Source organism: Lepisma saccharinum, unplaced genomic scaffold, assembly GCF_977018435.1.
Source record: "Lepisma saccharinum unplaced genomic scaffold, izLepSacc3.1 HAP1_SCAFFOLD_296, whole genome shotgun sequence".
NCBI classification, from domain to species: domain Eukaryota; kingdom Metazoa; phylum Arthropoda; class Insecta; order Zygentoma; family Lepismatidae; genus Lepisma; species Lepisma saccharinum.
The window spans coordinates 333,105-359,036 of NW_028143039.1; the positions used below are offsets into that span (position 1 = coordinate 333,105).

The 25,932-nt window shown below is 37.0% G+C and overlaps 1 long non-coding RNA gene across 2 annotated transcripts in view; it reads right to left on the reverse strand.

Annotated features, from left to right (window-relative positions):
• Positions 1 to 21,664, reverse strand: part of LOC145982663 (uncharacterized) — a 46,346-nt gene extending 24,682 nt beyond the window's left edge. Inside the window, exons 1-3 of one of the 2 annotated variants that reach the window (XR_014441125.1) lie at positions 21,549 to 21,664; positions 7,526 to 7,629; positions 1,835 to 2,001 (exon numbers count right to left, since the gene is read on the reverse strand). This is a non-coding gene — a long non-coding RNA (uncharacterized LOC145982663). Of the gene's footprint in view, positions 1 to 1,834; positions 2,002 to 7,525; positions 7,633 to 21,548 lie in introns of both variants that reach the window. The other variant, XR_014441126.1, reaches the window with a different exon arrangement.
• Between the last annotated feature and the right edge of the window lie 4,268 nt (positions 21,665 to 25,932).

The window sequence follows — 25,932 nt, forward strand, 5'->3', positions numbered from 1 at the left end:
CATGACTAGGAGGAAAAATACGAAACACTAGGAAAGAAGGAATACAAGCAATGTCACATTGACTGATACTTCAATCACAAGCATCACAACCGAGTTATTGTGGGCGTGGCGAGGGGACATTCTGTACAATACCCAAATATCTTATACTATATACAATTTTTTTTTTTTCTGGACTGGACACGTCCTCCTCTCTGTCCCGCTAACGATGCACATGCTTTCAATGATGAATGAATGTCGTTGGTTAACATATGGTCGCTGTAATAGAAAGTAGATTGCGAAGTATGATAATCTTGTGTTGTACATACCTGAGATTGCATGTTATACTAATTAGTTTGCACTAGCCATCACTAATTGTAAATAACGTAATTAAAAGGGTGTTAATTGAATAAAATAGTATTGTATTATTTCAGATATAGCGTGATTTTGGGGGGAAATTGTTGAAAATAAGTTGAACTGTTATTCTTACTTGTTCAATATTGAAGATAAAGTTACAAGGGAGAGTAGTAAATCTCCAATCAGTATAAAATTTTTATTGTGAACACCCGTATGTGAACAGCACGCGACGCCACTGGATAGTTGTCATCAAAGACATCCATTTACCTCCCCTATCGTGGAAATTGGGAAGAGTCACCAGCGTCCAGCCAGGAAGAGACGGCTTAGTGCGAGTAGCCACAGTGCATCCAGCTTCAGGGATCTTCAAGAGATCGATTCACAGACTAGTTCCACTTCCTCAGTGCAATAAGGATGGAGATAAGTGAATTTAGTTGGTCACACGTTGTTTGACCAAGAGGGGGGAATATGTCTCAAGTCATAATTGATATGTTTGATATTTTTAACAATAGATGTCAGGGGAATTCAGTTTTGTTTTATGTTTACTCTCGAACAAAGAGAGAGAGAGAGTGACGCTCAGTCGGTTCGCGAGACAATATGGCCGAGTGTGCGTGGTAGTTTCATTCCGTGCATCGCGTTGCATTGCAGCAAGTTTGTATATACATGTAATCTTTGGTTTTAGTCAATATATCTTCGTTATTATCAGTGTCATTTGCAATCATCCGAGTCGAATCACCTTATAGAATTCAATATGGTCCTCCACTCCAGAGGTATGGGTTTGTGATAGCGACACGCAGTAAGTACTATCATTTTCTTTGGCGTGCATCGTACAAATTAGACAGACCCATCTCGGCCCAACAGGCAAGCACATTTTGGTTCATCAGTGGCCACACACAAAACATTCATTTTGGTCCAGTGACCGGACTCATTCACTGCACTTGAATCCCTGAAGGTGGAAGTGACGTTAGCTCTCGAAAGCTTGGAAGCCTATCTGGAAATCACCTGGTTGATTGTCCGAGAAAACCTCATCAATTTTCAGTTTACTTTCAAACGTGATGATGGCTATTTCATTGAGATGAACATGATATGGTCCAGCGCTTCAAAACTTCACAGAAAGTTCAGTTTTAAAATTGAACACACAAAATGTGTTCACTTTCACTGCATTGCTTTGTCTGATGAAGGGATCTACCAGTTTCAAAAGTAACCAAGCCTAGTTGGAGTTCAAATGGTATGCTGCCATATTAATGAATTCTGGACTTAGAAAAATATTTTGAGGTGTGAATTCCTACTGCTATGCTCGACTGGTTCTCTAAAACTAATTTCACTAAGGAAGATTTCAGACCGAAGCAACACATCATACTTGGGAAAAAGCCAATCAGCAGCAACGTTTCACACCATAGCAGTATAACAAGCCACAATTAGTGAAATCCTCCAAGCGACAAATGTTGCCTGTCACTTCAGTGTGAATTCTCCCTAAATCACTGTTACTTAATTTCAAACTTACTTGCTTAAGCTAACGAATGTATCTTGCACGTCTTCTCAATCCTTCCTTCAGATGTGATGCAATGAAACCAGTAGCAAGTGGAAGTTGGAAGTGCAGCTCCAAAATTTATCCATTGTCACGAACTGTCGTCATATTGCTGGGGAAATACTGTTGTCACTTGGGATCTTCTGTAAACAAGAAAGTGGCTATTATAGTAAAAATTAACAAAATTGTAATTTATTGCCAAATGAAGCAGTAACAAGAATATTATTTTCTTTGCATGTAAAGTTATTTGCACAAATGATGAATGCAATGTTAAAATTGTGCATCAATTTTATTCATATTTCAAGGAAAGAAAAATACAAGCAAATTAATGTACTGAAATGAAAAACTGGTTTATATGATGTTCTATTGACTTGGGTGGTGGCAGCGGCTACCGAAATTAATACATCATAAAAACCAGTCTCACCAATAAATAAGCACTTCTTTTTAGTAGAGTAATAAATTTCAAAGATCTACTTCAACTCAATTATGGAAGATTACTCCCTAAACTTGAACTATTGAGATAGTGCGATTCAAAAAGTGTGAAAATCTTATTTTTTTCAATATCTACCCACTAATATTCCGAACAAGTTATTGTTGAAAGCATTAATTTCATTACTCCCATAAAATACTATAAATAAATCTCTAGAGTACTTTCAGTGCAGCAGTTGTGTTTGTTATTCTAGAAAATTATTTTTAGTACTGGTAAAATGTTCAAATTTTGCCACTTTCAATTTTATTTTTCAGTTTCTCAAACCATTCCTAAAATTGAGTTCTTATTATTCACATAGAGTTGTAGCTCTTTCAAATAAAAAAGGATAAATTATATCAACATAAATTTGAAGATAACCATGTTCAAGCCTTTTTTATATATTGGGGAAGACTAGAAGTGATAGAATAAGGAATGAGGAGATCCGACAGACAATGGGTGTGGTGAAGCTTCAGGACAGGATAGATCAGGCACAGATGAGATGGTTCGGACACATGAAGAGGATGGATGCAGAAAGACTGTCAATAAGAGCTTACAATGCACAAGGAGTGGGAATAAGGCCAAGGCAGAGACCAAGATGTTGGTGGAAAGAGCAGATAGTGGAGACCAAGAACGAAACAGGCATTTACAACATGGAAATGAGACTGACACTGTCTCATCTCATCTCGATTCCACCTCTAGTGTTGAAGTTGTGAGCCAACCAACCAACGTGCTCCAGCGGCGTAGTGCCCACGTAAGGCTTGTAAGTCCACCTTACAAGTTGAAATTATTGAAGAAAACTTTCATTCCCATATTTATCGCTTGAACACACACAGAAATATCAGACTGCAAGTAGAACTTTTAACGAAATATTTGAGGACTTGTTTTGATTCGAGTTCTTTCTCTGTAAGGCTTCTTCAGAGGACTTACGTGTAGGTGAATGGAAGAAATGATTTGGACTCGCCCATGGCGGGTGTGTTTGCTTACGTAGTATCTTCTCAACCAATGACAGGGCACCCCGATTCTGAGCCAGATGTAATGCGCATTACCAGTGGGTGATAACTGGTGAGAATATCTGTCCCCAGGCAGACGAAGCTTACGTTGGCATGGTTGCCGCTGCGTATGACTCATATGCTTGCCACGGTCGGAAGAGAACAAGGAAATTCGACTCCCGTGTTTTTTCAACAATGCTTGACGGGAGGTGTAACAAAACGGGTGTCATTTTTAATGTGTAAACTAACTATTAAGTTCACAAACGAGATGGTTTAACGTTAGATATTACCTCCATTAGAAGCAGCGAAGTTAATGATAAAAGAGGAATGTCTGGCAATCCTAGATCCGGCAGCGCTCGCAAAGTTTGGCGCGTGCATCCCAGTTACCCGTAATGTTAAAGCATGCGCGTAATACTTAGCGTTATGATTTACAGAATTTTTTTTTACCTTTTCCTTTCACTAAGTTGCTTCATATGCTTTTCAAAATGTGCGCAAATATCGTAACCATGATAATGAGTAATATTCTCGAATGCATTTGCATTTGCAAATTGTATTCTACGCATTTCCCACAATAAGAATAAAAATATGACATGACCTTTCAAGAAGAAGAGTTTGTGTCCTAAACTAAGCTGTATGCAAGATTTTTCAATTGCTACCAGTTGAAAGTTGAGCTACAGGTAATTTATTCTGAAGCCGAATATCGAGTAAAGAGTGTGTTTGAACTTCATGAGTACTTCCGTACTACCTATTTGAATGAAGCTGTTGAACAAGTGTACAAACTAACAGAATTGTTCCTCACTGTTCCTGCCTCAAGCTCGTCGGTGGAAAGGTCGTTTTCTGCACTGAAGACGATTCATATATTTCAACACAGCACACAGACTCAGGCAAGGAAATCTGATTTGGGACTGATATCCATTGAAAAGGAGCTGCCAAAGACATTGACCAGAAACTCCCGATTCTATGACGACGTGATTGAGGTGTTCAGACTAAAGGATCGTCGGATCGGGTTACAGTATAAATGAGAATTTTCATTAAGTAATACATATGCTATTATTGTTAACATAGAGTGTGTGCATTTTGTGTTTGAAATTGAGTATGCCCATACATGGCTTACATTCAAATAGATTCTATTTAGTTAAAATATTTTTGGGTTTTCTTTATCCAATATTCAGGTCAGGTTTATCTAAGGAAGCCTTACACCTTTCATAGAATCACGCTACGCCACTGACGTGCTCAGCTAATGAGATGAGGCAGCTATTTTGCAGAATAAAATTTGTAAATCTCTCATTGATGGTCTGGTCTTGATTTATAAATTTATATCCAGTTTTGATTTGGATGGGCAATTCTCGTTCCCTCTCGTCTCCAAAAATATAGAATGAACAACATACGCAAAGGGCCACTCGTACAGACTTTCTCAGTGCAGAGAGATTATTAAGACAAACAACAAAAAACTTCATTAAGAAAGGTTACATAAAAATATTCCATCACAATTTATAATGACTGCGTGCACAGAAAGAAAACACAAACTGAAATTGCCTTATTGAAGATATAGTAAAAATGGCTTTATAATAGAGCGAAGAACGTGAAAAGTATAATACCGTACTTTTATGTCATTCCTATTTTGCACTACACTACAGGTTATAGTAAATTTCAATCAATATAAGTTCAATTTTTTTGGTCAGATTATGTTGTTCACAAATTCTGTGTTCAGCCATTGGCTGTTACCAGTATTGCTTTGTCAGTCTAATGCAAAAACCCTCCACTGGAGTGGCTGAATTAGTAAATGCTCCTATACTGTTAGGACATAATTCATCTGCAAGAAACACAGTACAAGTATTTGCACTGCAAGTTACGTTTCTGTTTTACACAGTAACTAATGACATTTTGCTGTTGCTTTCACGACCCACGCTAAGTTCACGTGCCTTCCCAATAGATGACATCAGACAATCAGAGGACATTTTCACTTCAGTCACGTAGGTGAATTTCAGTAATGTTTGAAGGCGTGCTTCTCAAGATGAATGACTTTAAAACGTTTTTCATTTTGTAGTGGAAATGTCCATTATAAGTACCGACATGGTACTTTGGTTAGTGTGTAAATATCTCTCTCTAGTATATGTAAATTTCTCAAATACAACTTTCAACAAGGAATTCATAGATAGATATAAAGCAGTAGTTGCAAAAAATCTGGCTTCTTGGAATGGATGTTTTTTTCCGAGTGTTATCTTCATATTTTAGAAGGCTTTATAAATATATGTACATGGTATACACTGTCACCACGTTAAACCATTCATCGAAAAGATCTGGGAACTTCCCATTTTTTTCCAGATACCTTTTTTCTTCTATACTGATTAAAAATTTCAAATCGTACATTCAATATGCAATCTTTTGTAACAAAATAAGCTCCATGATAATATTTATGCCACTTGTTTACATTGGGAACTTGGTCAAACCAGATGTTCTTTTCCCACCTATGACCGAGTTACATTACCATCTCGGTCTTCCTCTGCTCTCTGAAAACGACACTACTGTCTCTATCCGGCAAGCAATTTTCCCACGAAGCCAGCCATCTATCCAACTATAAAATAAAAAAAAACTACAATCAAGAAAAGGAAGCCAGTAGGGTCCCGCAATAAACTGTGATCTCCCTTCATATTCATTTGGACCAGTCACCATAAAATTTCGTGCTCTGCAGAGGGTGGAAGGTTAAGAATTTAGAGGAGGACCATTCAACCACTGAGTTCCAGAGCCTTAATTTATAAATACCTAAACAATTCCTGCTAGAACACGACTCTCACCTTCATCGTGAACTTGGAAAACAAGGAGTCCTCTGTTTCTTTGAAGCCGAACATCCCCCAGGTGCTGAGTCTCTTATTTACAGACTTGTAAAGACAATGGCTCTCTCTATTCCAGTGATGAGAGTCAACCGTTCCGGAGCAAACAGACCTAAACAGACTGGCATCTCAGCACGTATCACGAGCTGAGCCGAAGACATAACTTTAACAAGCGCGCCAGTCTGTCTGCCACATGGACAGCCAGTGACAACGGGAAAAAGTGCTGGATGTTGAACCCCGATGACCTCGCTCGAAAATATATATCTTCCCCAGTGAAATTAAGGACACTAAGGAAAGTGATAAACCAAATAGAATGTCAAAATTGAAGTGCTCGCCGTAAAGTTACGAGGAACTAAAAATTAATTCGAACCATGTACTTTTCACTCTCCAACGAACAATGGATTGTTTGGTCCTCGTAATCATCCCTCCTCACGATCATCCCTTCTCGCTGAAACCATGAAGTCACATGTGGGTGGAGCTAAAGTGTACTCACCAATAGGAAGAAAGATATATTTCCTCCTAGTGCTGGAAGATTGAGAAAGCTCGGAAGCAAAGATGGTGTAAGAAGGACAGTTTCCATGAATCGCTTAGAGCCACAAGATGCTTCAAACAAAACACACTCTCATCAGCATTTTTACATATCGGAGGGGAAAAGATTTTTCTCTTCACTCCAGTTTGAACACTTATTAGGTGTTAGTTCAGTGCTCTGACCTATAGTTAAATCTTAGTACTTTATTAAGAAGTGCATCGGTACTAGTTTCTGTGTGTACGGAACATCGCAAGCACGGCTCGCGAGCTTCAAATGTCTTCACCCAGTGCAGGATGGGTCTGTCGACTCGCTGCGCTGTTCGACTGTTTGGTCATGTATGTTGTGTGGTGAGATGGTGTAAGTATTCGACGACTCATTAAAATATTTTCTTCCAACATTTCACGTGTCCTGATTTTCTTATGTGCAACAACAAATATAATTACTGAACTTGGCTTGTGAACGAAGACCAACGGATAAGGAACTGGACTGGCCTTCTCCGTTGGCCGAATTCTGGCCATTAACTTAACACAACCTCCCCATATTTTATAATTGTACACAAGTAAGGTGTTGCATTATATTTTCAGGTCTTTTTTTCTAGATGATGTCAAATTAATTTCTGAACATCCATGCCTGGTAAAGATCTAATTGATTCGAACCCCCTTTTCTATTATAATATGTCGTTTCCCAAACAGTGACTTGCTTACTGTACAGCTGCAATTATTATAGTAAATACGATACTAACTCCTTTCTATTATACACCTTCGATAAATCAAATTGCCCGATCGATTTCTTTTTGTTAACCCAGGAACATAACCCATACATCCTAAATGATCAAGTTACACTTCTTACCTCTAAGAGGAACAAACAATTATCCTGTTTGTGCTGCCACAAAACTGCACTGTCAGCATTCCTGGGTCATTGTAGATGTCTGAAGAATCCCACACCTCCTGGAACTGCTGAAAGAACAACAAAACCTGTAGAGAGTTCCAGCACTTCAATTAACAGACACAGCTAATTTTCACGAAATATTTGATATGTTATTGAAAATTTTTTATCAAGCACGCAAATTTAATTTAAGATACCTTGCACAGACCGGGCATTACTATAAAGTGGTTCTTTCCACAGTATATTGCAAAAAATGGTTTAGAACACAAGCAGGTGGTTGCTTAGACAAACCTAAAAAAATTCAGGCGCCAGTGCCTTTTTCTCAGATAAGCTAAGAAAGCCATAAATCCAACTAAGATAAGCTTTGAAATGTAACCTTAAAACATTTAACTTAATAATTAATATAGGATTGGATTAAAAGCAGGGTTGGCAAAATTTATTTTAAAAAAAAAGAAACAAAACACATTTTTTTTTAAATATGTTTTAAATGTTTTAAACAAGAACCGAAAAAACATGTTTTAAACAAATAAATCATTTAAAACAATGTCAAGAAGACTTACTTTCTAAGATTAAATATTAATGAGGAATCTGCTAATCATCCAAGTATAGACTGTGTTCTTATTATAAAGTAGGGATATAACAATTACCGATACCGATAACTGATATTTTACAGATCCGATATAAAATTACAAATGGTCCTTGAAGAACCTGAAAGTTCACTCACCTCCTTAATAAATGTGTGTCTCAAGGTGACTGGAGAGCAAAAGAAATTGCATATTTAGACATTTACTTTTTTAGAAAGTAGGGCATGGAGGTTATCCATAAAAATTACAACAAAATGGCAGAATTTTGCACTAAATTATGAAATATTTATAGATATATCGGATCGGTAAAATAATCGGCAATTTTACCAATAAACCGATTTCCTATATCGGCAGATACCGATAGAATACCGATTAATCGGTGCCATCCCAATTGAATTGATTTGTTGTTTTAAGTCCACTTTATGCACAGTGAGGCTAATTTGGACTGGACCTACAGTTCAAAGTGGGATCCGAATCACTATGTGCCTCCACCGGGTATCAAACCCAGGATGCCTTGATTACTGAGCCATCGGGAAGGCTCCATCCCTATTATAAAGTAAATGGGTCATTTCATGCCAAACCATCCAATGGTGGTTGCATGACCAGTTTAGAAAAAAATCATCTTTAGTACAAATGTTTGTACATGTTTCTAGATATCAAAACCAATGTTCAAAAAAATTTATTGTCTTTAGTTCTCCTAGGGCAGCCATTTTTCCAACATGGCGCATGGCTTTTTTTTGCTCATGTAGAACTTTTCAGAAACCTTAATATCTCAAAAACCATTAGAGCTAGTCTCCTGAAACAAAATTCATATTGTAGCTTATGAAGTATACTTTCTATGATATTCAAGTATTTAAAATTGCATTGTAAGTACGAAAATTATGGTGGAAATTGGGGTAAAAATAGTTAAAAATTTGTATTTTTAAGCCTGATTTTTGTCAATGAAGGGGTTTAGTCTAAGGCTTGATTTTTTTTTCATGTGCAGACCTGCGTGCAGGGTGTCTGTAAATAAAATATCAGTGCCTAGAAATGCAATCCTTTTTTACAGCATGGGCTCAAACATGGCTGTTCATTGAATTTTGACAGTTTTTGGGGTTAAATATCTCAGATGAGTGATCTTCAAAAATTCTGAAACTTGGCATAAAAAAAGCCCTGCATGAACCTAATTCACAGTAAAAATCTCAACTTTTAGATTCAACTCGTTTTGGTAATGTATGTCCCCTAATTTCTGATGTTGCAAAATAAGGTTAAACTACATCCCATACTTAGAATAATCAAGTCTTTTATTTTTATCTTTTATAAATTTGGGTTAAATCAAGCCTCAGAAAATATAGTAACATAAGGTTTTAATACTCGACTTACTAGAAATTGAAATTACAAGGTATGACAATTGAAAATTTGTGAAATCTCATTGCAAAAGGTTTGATTTATTAGGTACCCATGACCAGTTGGTGTTGTCAGCTCCAGTTTCCTATTCATTCTCTTTGTCAGATCAGGCAGAATTATTTGTTCTTTCACTAAGTTCCTAAGTAAATTATCAGAAACCTTTAGTTCATCACATATATCTTTTCTTGACCAATTGGTAGCAATCAAACTGATGATTCTGACCTTTTCAACATTAGTTTTCGCTAATTTAAATTTTTCTTCTTATAATTTCCATTATACAGATTGTACTGGCCATGCAAAGGATTGTCACACTTGCTTTCCTTTTCTTCAGTTCTAATACTTTGTGAAAAGCAACTTTCCAGTTTCCTTTGCACTCCTTGTTATCATTTTCATTCTGGCATTCAAGTGAGTCACTTTCTCCAGATATGAAAATTTAACTCCAAAATGCTAGGCATATTGATTTAACTGGTATAAGGCTTACTTGCCTTGCCTTGCCATTTTTTTGCCTTGCCATATGATGTAAATTGATTTTAAAAATTTCCTTAAAAGTGCTCCCCTGTGCATAGCACCACGCCATGAAGGCGTATAGGGGCTGTGGGGGTAACGCCCCACATTTTCTTGATCCGGTCATGAGTGGGGGTGATGTGATCAGCACCACGCTCCTGACCGCCTTTACCCCCCAGGGTCTCCCTCAGGTACCCACGTTATTCGACGCTGGGTGGGCACCGGGGCCACTTCCATCGTTAGAAAAGTTCCCGGATTTGAACCGGCCGGGGATTGAACCCGGGACCTTTAGCATGGTAGTCAGTCGCGTTACCGACTGAGCCACCGCGGCCACTTTAAAAATTTCCTTACTTAACTTTTTCTTTAAGTGGTACTTCTGAAGATCACAACATACTTTACATATAAAAACTATTTTCAATGTTATTTGCATATTGTCTCAAAGCCATCCGCCTGCAGTCTTGACCTAATACGTGTTTTATCATTTTCACAGAGTTTGTTAAGATTAATTAGTCACAGATAACGAACATTCACAAGTCACTAGTCTCGGCACATTAGGCAAAGGAAGAATGACAGCAGAGATTATCCATGCACAGATCAATTCCAGGCCTGCCTCACATCCTATCAAAACATGTCTCTGAATCTTCTGCTGTGCATGACTCACAACTAGTTCAACGAATGTCTTTTATTGAAAAATCAAAAAAAAATGTGGAAAATACAGAAAACAAAAAATAATATATTCTACCAGCTTTGACCCTCCAAAATAAATAGGCTACTTTCAGTGGAGTGCCCAGGGAGGGCTTGGGGGTCATAGTGCAATACCTTTGGCCTAGTATTCCATAAACAATTACGTCAAAGGCAGGATAATGTGGCAAAAACAGGACTGTATACTAAAAAAGTATATGGAACCCCCTCCATTTCGAAATTCCTGGGCATGCCACTGCCTATGTTGAGCTGCATGTACTGCTACATTTAAAAAATGTGGGGAAGCTCAGTTTTGAAGCTGACAATACCAACTGGTCATGGGTACCTAATAAATCAAATCTTTTGCAATGAGATTTCACAGATTTTCAATTGTCATACCTTGTAATTTCAATTTCTGGTAAGTCTAGTATTAAAACCTTATGTTACTATATTTTCTGAGGCTTTAGTTAACCCAAATTTAAAATATAAAAAAAAATAAAAGACCTTATTATTCTAAGTATGGGATATAGTTTAACCTTATTTTGCAACATCAGAAATTAGGTGACATACGTTACCTCATATTGACCAAAACTAGTTGAATCTAAAAGTTGAGATTTTTACATAATTCTTTTGTTTGAAAAGTTGTTGATAAAAACTGAACATCTAAAAATGGCTGTGAATGCTGTAATTTTTTTGATTATACAAGTGTGTTAATATATACATATATATATATATATATTTGAAGTTATGGTGTAAATTTTATTTGTGCAATGTGTGAACTTAAGAGAAGGTAATTTGAGATTAGGTAAAGGCTCGGGTCTCAATCCCCAAAAAGTGGTCTTTTGACATGCTTCCCTACAAATTTGATCCTTCCAATGTCAACAGGGCTGATGCTAGAAGCAAAATTCCACATTTATTCCTCGTAACTGGCAATGTTTCCACTCTTATACATTGTTATTTTTCCCCAAGAAGTATGTCTACTTTCAACATTACTTTGCAACATACTACATTTTTCATTCAACCGAGATCAACTTGTTTTACAGATATTCTCGTCAGTAATATCGTAAAGCAGTTGGTTAGTCACCTTGTTATACTTCCCTCATCAAGAACGAATCATCGTAGGTTCAAATTCCACCCTCTCCCGATTCTTTTTTTTTATTGTTATTTACCGGGTGTGCAGTGTGGTAATAATGTATTATAAGATTATATTAAATCACGGTAAATATTTATGTGATGCAGACCTCAATGAATGCTTCTGCTCATCTCCATGATTTTTCAGTCATTGGCAGGATTTTAACCAAGCCCTTTCTTTTCATCCAGCTGTCAAAAGTTATGTTAACACGCATTAAGAATTTGTTTGTCATAAATAAACAGGATAATGTAATCAAGGTGTCCCAGGTTTGATATCCGGTGGAGGCTTATTGCAAAATGTCTCAGATTTCTGTTTAAAGTGTATGTCCAAAGACTGAACTCAGGCAGGCTCCAAAGCACAGCACCTCAGACTGCATGGCCACGGAGGAGGAAAAGTCGCATTTTCATTACTATGATTAACATGTCATCCGGAAATGCTGGACATAAATTGCATAAATGAAGGGCTCGGGTGTAAAACATGGTAAATGAAATTTAGTAATTTTTGAGTTACAAAGTAAAATGTGCCATCCTTCAATTTTAGAGTGAAATTGCCATGTCACCAAATTTGCATTGGACTCAGTGAAGCCTCCTGAAATTGGTAAACACAACACGAAAACAATTTATCTACAGTATAGCTTCTAATAACCTTTTTTTCATAATTAACTCAAATATGACCAAAATGTCACCATGTTTTGCACCCGAGTCCTTCAAATATCAATGGAAATCTCCAAGAAATGTAGATAAGCATTCTTGTCCAAGGCTGCTTACTTTACAAAAAAGTTTTTGCAAAGTAGCAGCTTCGAACCCAATTTATTCTTTCTGTTTCATTGTGCATTTTAATAGCGGTTTATAGTTTCTAAGTTCGTGGAATGTGCGAAATTGAAAACCTCTCACCACAGAGTTTTTCGCCTAGTGGAAGTTGGCTATTTGAAGTAAAAATAAACAAAAACTACTTAGCACTTAATTGCTTCAGTAGTTTAAACCACCAAACAACCTGCTTTATCGAATTATTCAACTTATCTTGTATTTTATGAAAAAAGTAAGCTTTTACTTGAGTGAAAATTATTTTTGGGTAATTTTTAGGCCATTCTATAGGTCATCTTTTGCAATTTTTTAAGTCATCAACTTCCAAGTCCTAGTCATAATTTTTATTGCTGCAAGCATTCCTCAGCTATCCTAAGGGCTCAGCAAACATTCCCCACCTAAAACTTTCCACTTCACACTACACTATACACCTCTACAGAAATGTGTATGTCTTCATCTCTCGAACTGAGTGCTTAAAATAACGTGAGCAGTGTAGTGTAGGGGGATCGTGTTTGCTTGCGGAATGGAAGTTGCAAAAAGTACCTTTCTATGCCATTGGATGTTTTATGTTCCCAAGAACACATAAAATAATGCTCTGTTAGGGGAATGCATTTCTCCTTGACTCCTGCAGCCATTCTGGCAGTGTTGTCAAACCTGATGTGCATATAAGAGCTAACTTTCACCTTAAGTGGAGCTCAAGTTGACTTTCAAGGAGCTAGATTTACGAAGGGTTGATAGTGCACCTCCTTGGGCTATTTTAATTGTCAAAGGGGCAGGGGGGGGGGGGGCTATTACTGTTAACTTTAAAGTGATGACAACTTATTCTTAGTTTTCACAGTTTAGATCCAGCAGCATCACCCATCTCGATCCATTGATGATTGCATGAAATCGAAAATAAAGGATTCTCAGATAACGACATTGTCATCCATTAACTCAGCCACGGCGCTATAAAAAAGTAGCTGAGGAAGTAAGAAGGGGTGGAGCAGAGCAGCCAATATAAGAATATCATGCCACGTGCAAAATGTATACTTTGTCTATGTGGGCTGGAGCCAGTGATGTAGGGTTACCAGATCGCTGTAAGGGAAATGTAGGACATGCTGTCCCAAAATGTAGGACAACACATTCTCAAAAGATAATACATAGCCTATTTCTATAGAACACTTTAGAAAGTAGTTGAAAAATGACACTTTTCAGTTTGAAAAAAAGTAATTCTCCATGAATTTTTAAATGAAAAATTTCAAAACTTGCAATCATACTAATCATTGCACCTCTTACTACATGATTTAAGTGGTACTTCACTACAGGTTTCTCTACTAGGCGAGAAACCATGTGGTGAAAGATTTACATTCTTGTTTATAACATGAAGTCGCAAACTATATTCGCCCAACATATTAATAGAGAACAAAATGGAAAACTCAAATATGAGGAATAATTTAAGAGAATACTTGCGATTCGGCAACTTAAAATTGTAATCAGAGAAACTGTTGTGAGGTTGGAAACACTGCACTCGCTCGTGGTCCACCAGGAGGAAATCGCTCTCATTAATCTCTAATAATTCTCCCAATTTGCAATTAAAATGTGTTCGTCGTTTGGAAAAGTGGTAGCTTGCGGAATCAGCAACAATCGTTTTTTTTGTTGTTTTTTTTTTAATAATGGCATTCATATACATTGGGTATGGAGTATAGTAATTAAGTTCAATAATTTTTAGTTTCACTGTTAGTTATGTAAAACCGAAACGTGCGGCGAATTATTCATGGAAGTCCAAGTAGTGCGTTCGTGTGTTCAGAACTTTGAACTACTGAGAAATGTGGGAAAATGAAGAGAGGTCAAGCACAAGTGGGAAAAGTGAAATTATGTATGTATATTGATTGAGTGAGAGAGAGAGGAATTATACCAGCTGGGTATTTACAATTTCATTTTGCTTCATTTCAGAAATACGGATCCGAGATGTTTTAAAACTAAAGGACCTAAATAGAGGACTGTCAGTTTCTAAACTACATGTTTAGTGCTAGTGACACCTATGGTGTACTGGTAGCGTACTTGACTCATGTGACAGGGGTCGTAAGATCGATCCACAACCACAGCAGGTACTTTTCCAGAAGGCGAGAAGCGTTTCACGAAATATTTCTTCAGATTCATGGAAATAATGTTGATTTCTTCAAAGACCAGGAAACCTTAAATTCCAGACAGCTATCTAAATTGAGGCAGACAATCTGATACTGCGTGACAGGTGCAGGAAGCAGATAGGAAGAATAGCTTAGTTATCGCTAGGGCTCGGCAGTTGATGACCTGTAGAATAACCTTAAAATTATTTTTAAAAAAAAACCTAAAATACTTTTCGCACTGAAAATGACAGCTTCATTTTTTTAATAAATAAGAAGAGAGTAGTTGAATAATTCGATAAAACCTGCTGTTTGGAAGTTTAAACTACTAACTACTGAAAGGGGATAAAAGCAGTAAGTGCTAATTTAATTTTCTATATTTTAACTTCAAAGTTATGTAACATGTATGCACTACACCTTTTTTTGTATAAATGATTCATCTCCTTTGAGAATGGATCTTCCACGATACAGTAGATGATCAGCAACTCAATATACATTTGTGTTTGGCGAACATAAGATTATATATTTTTTTTTATATTGTGACAAATTTTATTTTAAAGCACAGATTAAAGCAATAACAGAGGGAATCTTAAAGTAGGCTTCACACATAGCAATTTAAGTTTGCTGCAGGAAAAATAAATTTACCACAATTAATTAGTTTATGCATTGCTAAATATTTCACTTGAAAATAATAGTTTCCTTCTCCTTTGGCCATATATTTGTTTAATAGCAAACTTGCTAAAAGGACCATGTTAGGGAATATAAATATATAAGTTATGCTAGCAAATGCATTTAAAATTCACGAAACAAAGAAAAAAATAGGTTTAAACTAAAAAAAAAAAATGCAACAAAAAACAAGAAATACTGAAAATTACCTAAAAGCAAGAAAAGAGCCGGCAAACGCAAAAAAAAAATGTTTTCTAGTTCTAGCTGAAGGGAAACTGCCTGATATCAGTTTTAGCATTGTTCTGAAAGCTCAGAATTCTTCAACTTCCGAGCCCTAGTCAGCACATTCATTGTTTGACCAAATACTATCTGTTGGAATACGATGACAAATTAGGTTTTTTGATCCAAATTGATGAATGTTCCTATTGTTTTTCAAAGAATAATAAAATAAAGTACTTACAGTGAATGGTAGCTTGCGGAATCAGCAACAATAGTTTTTTTTATTGTTTTTTTTTTAATAATGTTATGTCAAAATAATAGACTTTTCACAAGAGTGAAAGTTTCTTTGAAATACATTTGAATTGCGTACCTTACTGCATGAAAGAAAAAAGAAACAAATACATTTAGCTGATAGAAACATTCGTCGCATTTCGCATCGAATTACTTTTTGCGAACATTCTGAAACTAAAATTTTTGGAAGAAATAAAAAGAGGGTTTTAGATTTGAACCCGACCATAAATTTCCAGGGAAAAATATATCTGTAACACGAGTACTTTTTACCAACACTCCACAACATTGTTTACATCAAATGCCTTGAATCGTGTTGCTGATTCCGCAAGCTACCACTTTTCCAAACGATGAACACATTTTCATTGCAAATTGCGAGAATTATTGTTTTCGTTCATTGCACAGTACCTTGCAAGGTGTTGTTATATTTTATTTGCATAAACTATTTGTAATTATGCCCTTTTGTGTTCAATCTTGACAGCGATTTCCTCCTGGTGGACCACGAGCGAGTGCAGTGTGTCCAACCTCACAACAGTTTCTCTGATTCCAATTTTAAGATGCTGAATCGCAAGTATTCTCTTAAATTATTCCTCATACTTGAGTTCTCTGTTTTGTTCTCTATTAATATGTTGGGCGAATATAGTTTGAGACTTCATGTTATAAACGAGAATTTAAATCTTTCACCACAGGGTTTCTTGCCTAGTAGAGAAACCTGTAGTAAAGTTGGCTACTCTCTGCTGGTTCTCAAGAGCTATGTTGCCAAATTAACGATTTCTGGGCTTAGAAATCTTTCAAGGCAGTCAAGTAACATTTGCATAATTCCATTTGCTCTGTTACATCATACGTGCTTGGAAACTCAGAATAGACAGATTTAAAGTAACAAGCAAAGTTATCGACCATACCTTGATTTGTTTCTATTACATTATCCATATATGTCATACTTTGGTTTGAATATGTATTTCTACCTTTTCTAGTTTTTACGTAACTCCAAAATAATTTACTATTATTCTCAATACTTTCTTCGGTTTCTCTTAGGAACATATTATATGCCTTATTTATGAGTGTATTTACTTTTTTACGAGTATCTTTATATTTAATTCTACTGTCGCTATCGTATTTCATGCACCTTCTATGTCGTTCTTTAAGTTTAAGTGTGTCAATGATTTCTCACGTAAACCAACAAGGATATTTTTATTATTTGCATAGATTTTCTTTGTTGGTACTGTAAGATTAAATATTGAATTCATATTGTCATTAAAGAACTTTACAGCATCATCTACATTATCCATACTACTAATAGGTGCCCAGTTTACATCACATAACATTTCGTAAATTCCAAGGATGTTTGCCTTTCGAAAATTCAACGATCTGACTGGGTTATTTTCTATATTATTTGTTGCTCATGCATGTTGTTCATAAAAGAGACTTAAAAGTTGATGACGAGACTTGACAAGATTTCCTGTTCTATTGCAGCACTTCATAACGACATCTAATATGTCAATCAACATAAAATTCCCCGTCTTTTCCCTAACTTTCTTTGACCTCTCAAATTCCCTGACCTTTCCCGATTTACCACGTCTGTCGTTACAGTGCAAAGGACAAGTCTCAAAAAATATGGGTATCACATAACGACAGGTCGCTAAAAGAACGGGTCGCCAAAGGACAAGTTTCAAGAAAACAGTGTAGCAGCAGGTCGCAAAAAAAGGGGTCACCGAAAGATAAGCTGTTAAAATAACGGGTCCCTGTAGGACAGGCTGTCAAAAAAATTGGTCGCCGTAGGACAGGCCATTAAAAGAAGGGTCGCCATACGACCGACTGTTAAAAGTATGGTCATTATACGACAGACTTAACAGTATGGTCGTTATACGACAGACTGTTAAAAGTATGGTCGTTATACGACAGACTGTTAAAAGTATGGTCATTATACGACAGACTGTTAAAAGTATGGTCGTTATACGACAGACTGTTAAAAGTATGGTCGTTATACGACAGACTGTTAAAAGTATGGTCGTTATACGACAGACTGTTAAAATTATGGTCGTTATACGACAGACTGTTAATAGAAAGGTCGCCGTAGGATAGACCAATAATAGAACGGTCGCCGTAGGATAGACCATTAATAGAAAGGGTCACCGTAGGATAGACCATTAACAGAAAGGGTCACCGTAGGATAGACCATTAATAGAAAGGGTAGCCGTAGGGCAGACTGTAAAACAATGAGTCGCCGTAGCATAGACCATTAAAATAACGGGTCACCATACGACAGACCACTAAAACAATGGGTCCAAGTAGGACAGACCGCTAAAACAACAGGCCACCGTAGGGCGAGCGGCTACAAAAACGTGTCAGCAAATGACATGTCTCGAAAAGACTGTGTAGCATAAGGACATGGGTGGCCAAAGATCAAGTTACAAAAACACTTTGTACCATATGGACAGGTCGTAAAAATAGTCTGTAGCATAAGGTTGTTGCTAAAAAACTGGTCGCCAAACGACAAGTATCAAAAACAATGAGTAGCATATGGACAGGTTGAAAAAAGACTCTGTAGCATATGAAAAGGCCGCAAAAAGACTGGGCAGTATAACGACGGGTCGCTAAAAGAACAGGTCGCCAAAGTATATGTCTCAAGAAGACTGCGTAGCATAAGAACAATTCACTAAAAGAACGGATCAGCAAAGGACAAGTCTCAAAAATAGTGTATAGCACATGGAAAGCTGCAATAAGACTGGGTCACAGAAAGACAGGCTGCTACAAGAACAGGTAGCCAAAAGTCTCACAAACATTTTGTACCATATGGACAGGTCCTGAAAATAGGTAGCATAAAGACACGTTGCTAAAAGAACGGGCAACCAAAGGACAACTCTCAAAAACACTTTGGACAATATGGACAGGTTGCTAAAAGATTGAGTCGCCAAAGGACAAGTCTCAAAAATACTGTGTAGCATATAGAAAGGGTGCAAACAGGGGGTTGCAAAACGACTGAACGCCAAAACAATGGATCGCCAAAGGAGAAGTCTCAGAAAGACTGTGTAGCATATGGACACATTGCTAAAACAACGGGTCGTTAAAGGACAAGTCTCAAAAAAATGAGTAGCATATGAACAGGTTGAAAAAAAACTGGGTAGCATATGGACAAATTGCTAAAGGAACAGGTAGCCAAAGGACAAGTCTCGAACACACTTTGTAATACATGGACAAGTCATAAAACTAGTCAGTAGCATAACCACACGATGCTAAAAAAATGGGTAGCCACAGACAAGTCTCAAAAAGACTGTTCATCATAAGGATAGGTTGCTAAGAGAACGGGTCGGCAAAGGACAAGTCTCAAAAACACATTGTAAAGTCAACGGCAAAGAAAATAATAGGCATATTGTCCATTACAATTTTAATTGCACTTTATTCCACACCTTGCGTTGTTTTACGGAATGAATTTATGTTCATACATAGCAGTTGTTGCTCTCTGCCTATTGATGTTTTCCATGATCATCACATTGTGGAAAACGGACTGTAAGAAAATGGTGATCAATAATTTGCCTACTATTTCTTTTGCCTTTGGGTATATCATATGGAGAGGTCATAAAAATAGCTTGTAGGATAAGGACATGTTGCTAAAGAAAAACTGGTCGCCAAAGGACAAGTTTCCAAAACAATGAGCAGCATATGGAGTGTTTGAAAAAGGACTGGGTAGCATATGGAGAGATCGCTAAAAGAACGGGTCGCCAAAGGACAAGTCTCAAAAAGACTGTGTAGCATAAGGATAGGTTGCTAACAGAATGGGTCGCCAAAGGGCAAGTTTCAAAAACAATGAATAGAAAATGTAGAGGTTGAAAAAAGACTGGGTAGCATATGGAGAGATTGCTAAAGGAATGGGTAGCCAAAGGACAAGTCTCGAACACACTTTGTACCACATGGACAAGTCATAAAACTAGTCGGTAGCATAAACACACAATGCTAAAAAAAACGGTTTGCCAAAGGACAAGTTTCAAGAAAATAATGTAGCGGCAGGTCGCGAAAAAAACTGGGTCACTGAAAGACAGGCCTAAGGACAGACTTTTAAAAGAACGGTCACCGTAGGGCAGACCATCAAAACAATGGTTGACGTAGGGCAGACCATGAAAGCAACAGTCGACATAGGGCAGACCGTCAAAGCAACAATCGATATACTACAGACCGTTAAAAAAACGATCGATGTAGTGCAGATCGTTACAACAACGCTTGATGTAGTGCAGATCGTTAAAACAACTGGTCGCCGTAACATGAGAACATGCCAGCAAAAGACAAGTCTCAAAAAGACTGTGTAGCATAAGGGCAGGTTGCTAAAAGAATGGGTCGCCAAAGGCAAACTCTCAAAAAATATGGGAGTCACAACGATAAGTCACTAAAAGAACAGATCACCAAAGGACACGTGTCAGAAATACTGTTTAACATAAGGACAGGTCACTTAAAGAAAGGGACTCCAAAGGACAAGTCTCAAAAAACACTTTCCTCCATATGGACAATCGTAAAAATAGTCGGTAGCATAAAGGTATCTTGCTAAAAGGCCAGGTTTCCAAACAGCAAGTCTCAAAAACACTTTGTACCATATGGCCAGGTTGTAAAAAGACTTTGCAAGCTGTCCATATGCTACCCAAAGGACAAACACTTTCTATCATATGGACAATCGTAAAAATAGTCTGTAGCATAAAGAGACGTTTCTAAAAGACAGGGTTTCTAAAGGACAAGTCTCAAAAACACTTTTTACCATATGGACAGATCGGAAAAAGAACGGGTCGCAAAGGACAAGTTTCAGAAAGACTGTCTAGAATATGGAAAAGCCACATATAGACCAGGTACCATAAGGACAGTTGCTAAATGAACGAGTCACCAAATGACAAGTCTCAAAAACACTCTGTACGATATGAACATATCGCTAAAAGAACAGGTGGCCAAAGTACAATTCTTAAAAACACTTTGTACCTTATGGACAGGTCATGATGTCACATTAAAAGATAATCTTCAAATAACGTGACCCCAGTGATGTTGTAGGAATTTGGAAACGTGACTCACATCTCTGAAAGGTCGTTGGTTGGTGAAAGGGTGGGTTCTCTCTATCTTAGCAAACAGAAAACCTGCAACGATATGAGATGAGTTTTGGAATGCCTTGACCCAACTAGTGGCCATGACCAGACCAAGTAGCCTATTTTTTAATGCTGGCACAAAGAATAGGGAAAATGAAGCATACAACTTGAGATGAACAATTACATGAAAATTGCTCCCAAATTGCCAATATATGCACATTATATGCACGTTAAGCAAAAAAATGCCCTAACATCCCAAATATGCATTTATATCCACTATAAAACCTTACCAGAGGAACCCACATCAAGCAAAATCGATAAATCTATTGCTCTATTGAGAGCATATGAACATGCAAATATGCAAAATCCGCCCCCTAATCATCACAATATGTGTAAATGACAATTAGGGCAAATGTCGTCTGTTCAGTGACCAGGAACTGAACCTCAACCTTTCAACTAACTTTAATCTCTCCCAGCATCCTAAATGATCAAGCAAGCAACCTTACCCAAAACTTACAACTATAACACATTAAACTCTAATCAATAAATGCCGTGACCTCCATACCTAAAATTTGGCATTTCTAGTCCCAAGCCAACAAAAGCCTTCCTCAAAACTCCCGAAAAGCTGTAGATGTCATTTGAAACTTCCATCCACTGAGGACGTCTGCACATGGTTATCAAGATCTTCTTTCACCTGAAATGAAAACAAGAAATGCTTAATATTCTTACAATAATGTGTATTTATTTTTAAAAAATATACATAAATATTATCCAGTCAAATTCCATTTCTCGAAAAGTAAAATTGCAGAATAGTTATTTCTATTAATTTTACGTAGCTTCTCTAGCTGCTGTGTTGATCACAATAATGACGAAATGGATGATGGAATAAACATTGACTAGATTTCAAACTTACCGTTCTACCATGGACATCAGCAGCTAATATTTTATACTGTATAAGCTGAGAAATATAATAATAATAATAAAAAGGTTATCATTGTATAAAACTAAGAGAAAAAGGTCCAATACTAAAGCTCTACTAAAGATGCAGCAATTAAAACATCACAGTAGGTTTACATATTCCATCATGTAGTAATTTCTGACATACAAACTGCTGAAGCCTTAACTGCAATTAAAACAGAAGTTCTGAACATAAAGCATCTCAAAATTTTATCAAAATTAATGTCACAAACCCTGTCAGATTATCCTATTTGATATGCAATATCACCGTGCTGTTTCATCTTCACATCACCCAAGGAGCTCCAGTGAAGAATTCTTCGCATTGTCATTGAACATAAGTATGTCCTAGAAAAACAATTGCACTTGTTGACAACTATCAGAATAAACAATTTAATGTGAACGTAATCAAGTTTTGTAAAAAAACTGAAGTTGAATAAAAAATCCATAACAACATTTTGAAATTAATAATTCTTTGAAATACAAAGGTACACAGCATATTAATAAGAGTTTATTTGGAAACCATTAGAATAAATACATAATCAACAAGAATGGAACAAATGAAGGTAATTAGAGGCAGAACCTAAATTAAGTTGGATAAAATGGTTAACCAATGTGTATATAAGCAAGACTAAATTCAAAACGGGAATTGAATACCTAAAATTTACACAACAGTATAACTACTTAGCAAATAACTCTTAAATCTTCATTCAGCAAAAGGAAAAAGAACGGGACACCAAAGGACAAATATCAAAAATACTGTGTACAATATGGACAATCGTAAAAATAGTTTGCAACATAAAGACACATTGCTAAAACAACGGGTTTCTAAAGGACAAGTCTTTTTGTACCAGTTGGACAGATCGGTAAAAGAACGGGTCACCAAAGGACAAATCTCAGAAAGACTGTAGAATATGGAAAGGACACAAAAAGACCAGGTAGCATAAGAACAGTTGCTAAAAGAATGGGTCACCAAAGAACAAATCTCAAAAACAATTAGTAGCACAGACAGGATGAAAAAAGATTGTTAAAAGAATGTGTAGCCAAAGGACAAATCTCAAAAACAAATTGTACAGTCAATGGCAAAGAAAATTGTCCACTACAATTTTCATTGCGCTTTATTCCACACCGTTTGTTGTTTTAAGGAATGAATTTATGTTCATACATAGCAGATGTTGCTCTCTGCCTATTGATGATTTTCATGATCATCACATTGTGGAAAACTCACTGAATGAAAACCTTGATGGAGCATTTGCCTACTATTTCTTTCACCGTTGGGTATACCATATAGACAGTTCATAAAAATAGCTTGTAGCATAAGGACATGTTGCTAAAAACTAGTCGACAAAGGACACGACTCAAAATCAATGAGTAGCAGGTTCAAAAAAGACGTGTAGCAGATGGCGAGATCGCTAAAAGAACGGGTCCCCAAACGACAAGTCTCAAAAACACTGGGTAGCATAAGGATTGGTTGCTAACAGAACAGGTCGCCAAAGGACAAGTTTCAAAAACAATGAGTAGCATATGAACAGGTTGAAAAAAGACTGGGTAGCATATGGAGAGATTGCTAAAGGAACGGGTAGCCAAAAGACAAGTCTCGAAAACACACTGTACCACATGGACAAGTCATAAAACTAGTCAGTAGCATAACCACACGATGCTAAAAAAATGGGTAGCCACAGACAAGTCTCAAAAAGACTGTTCATCATAAGGATAGGTTGCTAAGAGAACGAGTCGGCAAAGGACAAGTCTCAAAAACACATTGTAAAGTCAACGGCAAAGAAAATAATAGGCATATTGTCCATTACAATTTTAATTGCACTTTATTCCACACCTTGCGTTGTTTTACGGAATGAATTTATGTTCATACATAGCAGTTGTTGCTCTCTGCCTATTGATGTTTTCCATGATCATCACATTGTGGAAAACGGACTGTAAGAAAATGGTGATCAATAATTTGCCTACTATTTCTTTTGCCTTTGGGTATATCATATGGAGAGGTCATAAAAATAGCTTGTAGGATAAGGACATGTTGCTAAAGAAAAACTGGTCGCCAAAGGACAAGTTTCCAAAACAATGAGCAGCATATGGAGTGTTTGAAAAAGGACTGGGTAGCATATGGAGAGATCGCTAAAAGAACGGGTCGCCAAAGGACAAGTCTCAAAAAGACTGTGTAGCATAAGGATAGGTTGCTAACAGAATGGGTCGCCAAAGGGCAAGTTTCAAAAACAATGAATAGAAAATGTAGAGGTTGAAAAAAGACTGGGTAGCATATGGAGAGATTGCTAAAGGAATGGGTAGCCAAAGGACAAGTCTCGAACACACTTTGTACCACATGGACAAGTCATAAAACTAGTCGGTAGCATAAACACACAATGCTAAAAAAAAACGGTTTGCCAAAGGACAAGTTTCAAGAAAATAATGTAGCGGCAGGTCGCGAAAAAAACTGGGTCACTGAAAGACAGGCCTAAGGACAGACTTTTAAAAGAACGGTCACCGTAGGGCAGACCATCAAAACAATGGTTGACGTAGGGCAGACCATGAAAGCAACAGTCGACATAGGGCAGACCGTCAAAGCAACAATCGATATACTACAGACCGTTAAAAAAACGATCGATGTAGTGCTGATCGTTACAACAACGCTTGATGTAGTGCAGATCGTTAAAACAACTGGTCGCCGTAACATGAGAACATGCCAGCAAAAGACAAGTCTCAAAAAGACTGTGTAGCATAAGGGCAGGTTGCTAAAAGAATGGGTCGCCAAAGGCAAACTCTCAAAAAATATGGGAGTCACAACGATAAGTCACTAAAAGAACAGATCACCAAAGGACACGTGTCAGAAATACTGTTTAACATAAGGACAGGTCACTTAAAGAAAGGGACTCCAAAGGACAAGTCTCAAAAAACACTTTCCTCCATATGGACAATCGTAAAAATAGTCGGTAGCATAAAGGTATCTTGCTAAAAGGCCAGGTTTCCAAACAGCAAGTCTCAAAAACACTTTGTACCATATGGCCAGGTTGTAAAAAGACTTTGCAAGCTGTCCATATGCTACCCAAAGGACAAACACTTTCTATCATATGGACAATCGTAAAAATAGTCTGTAGCATAAAGAGACGTTTCTAAAAGACAGGGTTTCTAAAGGACAAGTCTCAAAAACACTTTTTACCATATGGACAGATCGGAAAAAGAATGGGTCGCAAAGGACAAGTTTCAGAAAGACTGTCTAGAATATGGAAAAGCCACATATAGACCAGGTACCATAAGGACAGTTGCTAAATGAACGAGTCACCAAATGACAAGTCTCAAAAACACTCTGTACGATATGAACATATCGCTAAAAGAACAGGTGGCCAAAGTACAATTCTTAAAAACACTTTGTACCTTATGGACAGGTCATGATGTCACATTAAAAGATAATCTTCAAATAACGTGACCCCAGTGATGTTGTAGGAATTTGGAAACGTGACTCACATCTCTGAAAGGTCGTTGGTTGGTGAAAGGGTGGGTTCTCTCTATCTTAGCAAACAGAAAACCTGCAACGATATGAGATGAGTTTTGGAATGCCTTGACCCAACTAGTGGCCATGACCAGACCAAGTAGCCTATTTTTTAATGCTGGCACAAAGAATAGGGAAAATGAAGCATACAACTTGAGATGAACAATTACATGAAAATTGCTCCCAAATTGCCAATATATGCACATTATATGCACGTTAAGCAAAAAAATGCCCTAACATCCCAAATATGCATTTATATCCACTATAAAACCTTACCAGAGGAACCCACATCAAGCAAAATCGATAAATCTATTGCTCTATTGAGAGCATATGAACATGCAAATATGCAAAATCCGCCCCCTAATCATCACAATATGTGTAAATGACAATTAGGGCAAATGTCGTCTGTTCAGTGACCAGGAACTGAACCTCAACCTTTCAACTAACTTTAATCTCTCCCAGCATCCTAAATGATCAAGCAAGCAACCTTACCCAA